We start from the raw sequence: 6,789 nt of genomic DNA, 5'->3' as shown, positions 1-6,789 counted from the left end.
GTTTCCAGACTTTACCTTCGAAGCAGTTTCCATTTGTTATTATTAGCAAGGCAAAAAAAAGAAAGATTGACCTGTCACTTGCATGTGTAAAATATGGCCCTGGAAATTTTGCTTGGCTTATTCATGTTGCTACCCAGACAGAATTGTTAATATGAGCTATGTTTATATTTTCCAGACTGCATCTGATTACTAGGTTACATGGTCAATATTTTCCACTGTAAAACAGGTATTCTGCATGAAATATCTCCTTTTTCCAAAGTATGCCATGCATCTTGAGCACTCAAAGGTATTTTGCTGGTCAGACGGTTAATAAATTTAATATTCTGTATGTGGACACACACTAACCCTCTCCTTTGTCTTGCCCGTCTGGTGCGGCTTGTTCGTAATCAAGATGTTGTAAGGAAAATCAGCAAGTGCATAAGATGGGCCACATTTCTTGAATTGTACTGAACAAATATATAAACGCAACAATTTCAACGATTTGAAATAAATTCATTAGGCTCTAATCTATGGATCTCACATGATTGGGCAAGGCCCACCCACTTGGTTGCCAGGCCCAGCCAATCAGAATGGGTTTTCCCCACAAAAGGGCTTTATTAAAGACAGAAATACTCCTCAGTGTCATCAGCTGTCCGGGTGGCTGGTCTCAGACGATCCCGCAGGTGAAGAAGCTGGATGTGGAGGTCCTGGACTGGTGTGGTTACACATCGTCTGTGTTTGTGAGGTTAAACGTACTGACAAATTCTTTAAAATTATGTTGGAGGCGGCTTATGGTAGAGAAATTAATATTAAATTCTCTGGCAACAGCTCGTGGACATTCCTGCATTTAGCTTGCCAATTGCACCTTCTGTGGCATTGGATTGTGTGACAAAACTGCACATTTTAGAGTCTCCTTTTATTGCCCCCAGTACAAGGCACACCTGTTTAATGATCATGCTGTTTAATCAGCTTCTTGATATGCCACACCTGTCAGGTGGATGGATTGGCAAAGGAGAAATGCTCAGTAACAGGGATGTAAACAAATTTGTGCACAACATATGAGAGAAATCTTTTATTTCAGCTCATAAAACATGGGACCAACACATTTATATTTTTGCTCAGTATATAAATTATGAACAAGTTCGAGTATTTCGCTTAATAAAAATAAGATATAGGAGAACGAAACTAATATGAATAAAATTCAGAAAATGCAATTGAACATTTTATAAGAAAATGTGAAACTTTAGGAAGTTACACAAACCTTACATTTTGTGACCCTTAATTGCCTTTCCACAGCTTTCCACAACCATGATTTTCAGTGGTATCTGTATAGTACAGCACACTGTAATAGGGTCTGCGTGACTCATGATTCAGCACGAGAGAGGTCACTCACCTTTGTGCTTCCCTACTAGTGAAGAATTGTTTTAAATTGGACGTTTTTTAATTTTTAATTGTACCTTTATTTAACTAGGCAAGTCAGTTAAGAACAAATTCTTATTTTCAATGACGGACTAGGAACAGTGGGTTAACTGCCTTGTTCAGAGGCAGAACGACAGATTTTTACCTTGTAAGCTCTGGGATTCAATCTTGCAACCTTTCGGTTACTAATCCAACGCTCTAACCACTAGGCTACCTGCCGCCCCATATCAAAGATACGCAATGCACGTCGTACTGCCATTAGGGACCTTCGGAAAAAATCGAATCCCAGAGCTGACAAGGTAAAAATCTATTGCTCTGCCCCCGAGCAAGTCAGTTAACCCACTGTTCCCCGGGCGCCGAAGACGTGAATGTCGATTAAGTCAGCCCCCCGCACCTCTCTGATTCAGAGGGGTTGGGTTAAAAGCGGAAGACACAATTCAGTTGAATGCCTTCAGTTGTACAACGGACTGACTAGGTATCCCCCTTTCCTTTTTCTTTTCTAACAACATCCAGATGTACATTCACATGCCAGTAAAACAAATCATAAATGGCATTATCTTCTGATCTACATCCACTGAGACTGAACAACTCAACCAGCATCATGGAATAGCATCATTACCCTCTACCGAAAGCACTCCACCCAATTATCGTGGATCACTGCATACCAGTTTAAAGTCATTGAAAGGACGGAAAATGTGTCTCAGCGCTAGCCTACGTGTGGAACTTATGTAAGGTATGGACGAGTGTATGGAAAAAGACATCTGTTTAGAATCCCACCTTGTGTTACCGCTGTCTTAAACGTGAAATAAGACGAGGCAAATATTTGGCTCCTTTTTCGACCCCACAGTTAAGGGGCACGCCACTTCTAGGAATCGTTAAACCTAGTAACACAGGTCAGTTGCATGTGTGGATGCCGTGCCATAATATCAAAATAATCATTTACATTGAAGCGTATGGGAGTGCAAGTTAGCAGATTCAATTGCCTTTACCCCCTTACACCAAAACAGGCTTTTTATGAGTGTAATTTAGTTGACCTTACCTCTAGGACATAGCAGCAGTGGCACACCTGGGATTTCGTCTCATTGCCCTCTGATGAAAGGTCCAGAGGCATTAGCAGCAATATTATGTCATTGTAGTATTACAACCTTTTGGGCTTAATTGATTGACAATCTACATTATACTTATTTACTCCTTCTTCCCCTATGGGGACATAAGGCTACAATGAGTTCCTTCAGCCACTCTCTGTCCTTGGCCACGTGTTGTGCCTCGCCCCCACGAGAGGTTCATCTTGGCCAGCTCGTCCGTCATAGTTCTGCGCCAAGTAGTTTTAGGTCTTCCAGGTTCTCTTTTCCCTGGCGGTCCACCTTAGGGCAAATTTGGGATGCTATCCTGCTCCATCCGGAAAACATGGCCAAGCGAACGCATTCTTCTTATCTTGATTTTGGTATGTGATGCTCTGGCTTTTGGTCTTCCTGTAGAGTTCGTCTTTGGTGGGTTTTTATTTTGCCAGAAAATTCTGCAGATTCTTCTGAGGCATCCATTATGGAATGCCTCAATATTCTAGGTGGTGGGCAGAAAGCCGAAAAACGTGAAGTTGATTGATCTCCTTCGAGGGAGCGGATTTTTTTTTGTATATCAGTGAAACATTGTTATAAAGACTATAACATTTGTTGGCACCTTCAAGTCTTGCACATTTTCATAAAAAGTACTTTTCAACACTGTCTGCATAGGCACATTTGCAAAAATTGGAACCAATCAGAACTCCTGTACATACCCCTCGTGATGAAGGCAGCCAATGGCCGGCTTCTATCTAAGATGGAAATGCAGATATACAGTCATTGAAACACAGCCTCGCATGAAAACTCGAGCTGCTGTCTGTGTGTAATGACTGAAATAAGATCCATATCTGTTTGAGTGCACTTGAAAAATACAGCTTGCAATGAACATTGTCTTGATCAAATGAAGCACTAACTTCATTGACCACTTAGCCAATTTATTGAGGCTGGCTAATGTTAGTTTGATTAGCCTAGCAAGCTACTGTAAATGTAAAATTGCCTGCTGACGAAGCCAGTGTTTCATTAGTTCCCTCTCCCTCTTTTAAGTAACTAGCTTAAAGAAACATTTAAGTTATATAATTAGCATAGAAACCCAAATAAAAGCATCTCGATTGAAAAATGTGTGTGTCGTGTATGCTAGAATGGAGGTTTAAAAACTAACATAGCTACCTTACAATTACAATCTTCTCTAAAAACAGCTGGGCAAAAAATGTATACAATGTGCTCTGCAATAACATGACCAGAGTTTGATTTCTAAACTAGATGAGTTCTCAAATGTCAGCAGCTACCCAACACCATGGTGGGCATGTGTAACTTTTTATTTTTTGTATTTTATTTTACCTTTATTTAACTTGGCAAGTCAGTTGAGAACAGATTCTTATTTTCAATGATGGCCTAGGAACAGAGGCAGAACGACAGATTTTTACCTTGTCAGCTCGGGGATTCGATCTTGCAACCTAACCACTAGGCTACCTGCCACCCTTAATGTTTGATGCATTGGAATATAAGGTATGGAGAATGATACAGATTCTGCAGCATTATAGAAAAAGCAGATGGGAATTAATGTTTGAGTTTCAAATACTAAATGTAAAGGAAATATATTTAGGTGGTTTAAATGCTTAGGCTAACTTTCCCAACAAGATCTCACAGTCTCACGTCACAATTAGACGTTCATCCATGTTTCTCAAACGTCAAATTGCCAAGTTGTTCCAAACGTCAAATTTCGAAGTGAGTAAGGTGAAATGAATCCCTGTTGCCCCTAGTGTCCGGTTTCCCCGTCATCTCCCGACGTCCTTAGACACGGATGGGCGTCGAATACTGACTTGCGTCTGGCTGAACTTTCTTAGTAACCTTCTTAAAGTTGACGGTGCCAAATTCTTGCCAATACATTATTCTACTACTAACTATGACTTAGTGTGAGGCCTGTTTTCCATAATGTTCGTTTCATGCATGTACAGTTGAACAAAGAACATCACATTTAGTGTTTCACCATTTGAGTAAGGAAGGTTTTATTTATTCGTAGGTTTTATTTATTCGCACTAAAGACAAGTCAAATACAAAAACGAACGGATATAAAACTGGTAAAAATGGTGTGCAGTTGAGGTTGGAAGTGCAAAAGGGCTTATGAAAACCACACCACAAATATATGTACAAACAAAAAAGTTTGTTCAGACATACTCAGATATACTCAGTATACATAATCAAATGGGGTAGTTTGGTTCATCAGGCTGACCCCCAGTTTAAGCTTGTAGTTATTGAGGGATGATGGTGATTTGACAATGTGAAGATAAGAATTCCAGAGTATGGTACCTCAGTCAATTCTCTATCAGATACAATGTGAGGTGCGGCAGTGGGGAAGGTGAAGGTTATCACAGTGTCTGGTGGTCAATAGATGGATTTCAGAATTAACCTGGAATAGTCCATTGAATGGTTTATGTAAACAGTCTGGGAGGAAGGAGTATTTGTAGATGAAAGTACATAATTGTTGTACATTAACGTCGTAAATAGACAAGATATTGAGTTTCTTAAACAAAGGTGCAGATGGAGCCAGGTAATTTGTAGATGGAGCCTGTGGTTTCTCAGGTAATATTTTAAGTATCTAAATAATGTTACAATAGTCAAACAATCAGTTTTTTCACCTCGTCAGTCTGATGCTATATGGTTTTCATTGGTGGCTCTTCAAAGGAGGAAGGGGAGTGCCATCCTCAGTGAATTTCATATATTTTTTTAACACATTTAAAATATTATTTTTAGATAAATCTATACTAAATATATTCACATCTCCCAAATAATTTATTAAAACACTGTTTTGCAATGAAGGTCTACAGTAGCCTCAACAGCACTCTGTAGAGTAGAACCATTGTGTAGCCGGAGGATAGCTACAGTGCCTTGCGAAAGTATTCGGCCCCCTTGAACTTTGCGACCTTTTGCCACATTTCAGGCTTCAAACATAAAGATATAAAACTGTATTTTTTGTGAAGAATCAACAACAAGTGGGACACAATCATGAAGTGGAACGACATTTATTGGATATTTCAAACTTTTTTAACAAATCAAAAACTGAAAAATTGGGCGTGCAAAATTATTCAGCCCCTTTACTTTCAGTGCAGCAAACTCTCTCCAGAAGTTCAGTGAGGATCTCTGAATGATCCAATGTTGACCTAAATGACTAATGATGATAAATACAATCCACCTGTGTGTAATCAAGTCTCCGTATAAATGCACCTGCACTGTGATAGTCTCAGAGGTCCGTTAAAAGCGCAGAGAGCATCATGAAGAACAAGGAACACACCAGGCAGGTCCGAGATACTGTTGTGAAGAAGTTTAAAGCCGGATTTGGATACAAAAGATTTCCCAAGCTTTAAACATCCCAAGGAGCACTGTGCAAGCGATAATATTGAAATGGAAGGAGTATCAGACCACTGCAAATCTACCAAGACCTGGCCGTCCCTCTAAACTTTCAGCTCATACAAGGAGAAGACTGATCAGAGATGCAGCCAAGAGGCCCGTGATCACTCTGGATGAACTGCAGAGATCTACAGCTGAGGTGGGAGACTCTGTCCATAGGACAACAATCAGTCGTATATTGCACAAATCTGGCCTTTATGGAAGAGTGGCAAGAAGAAAGCCATTTCTTATAGATATCCATAAAAAGTGTTGTTTAAAGTTTGCCACAAGCCACCTGGGAGACTCACCAAACGTGGAAGAAGGTGCTCTGGTCAGATGAAACCAAAATTGAACATTTGGTAACAATGCAAAACGTTATGTTCGGCGTAAAAGCAACACAGCTGAACACACCATCCCCACTGTCAAACATGGTGGTGGCAGCATCATGGTTTGGGCCTCCTTTTCTTCAGCAGGGACAGGGAAGATGGTTAAAATTGATGGGAAGATGGATGGAGCCAAATACAGGACCATTCTGGAAGAAAACCTGATGGAGTCTGCAAAAGACCTGAGACTGGGACGGAGATTTGTCTTCCAACAATGATCCAAAACATAAAGCAAAATCTACAATGGAATGGTTAAAAAATAAACATATCCAGGTGTTAGAATGGCGAAGTCAAAGTCCAGACCTGAATCCAATCGAGATTCTGTGGAAAGAACTGAAAACTGCTGTTCACAAATGCTCTCCATCCAACCTCACTGAGCTCGAGCTGTTTTGCAAGGAGGAATGGGAAAAAATGTCAGTCTCTCGATGTGCAAAACTGATAGAGACATACCCCAAGCGACTTACAGCTGTAATCGCTGCAAAAGGTGGCGCTACAAAGTATTAACTTAAGGGGGCTGAATAATTTTGCACGCCCAATTTTTCAGTTTTTGATTTGTTAAAAAAGTT

Source organism: Oncorhynchus mykiss, chromosome 3 (genome assembly GCF_057628025.1).
Source record: "Oncorhynchus mykiss isolate SJ-2025 chromosome 3, ASM5762802v1, whole genome shotgun sequence".
In the NCBI taxonomy this organism is placed as follows: domain Eukaryota; kingdom Metazoa; phylum Chordata; class Actinopteri; order Salmoniformes; family Salmonidae; genus Oncorhynchus; species Oncorhynchus mykiss.
This window is presented reverse-complemented; position numbering follows the sequence as displayed.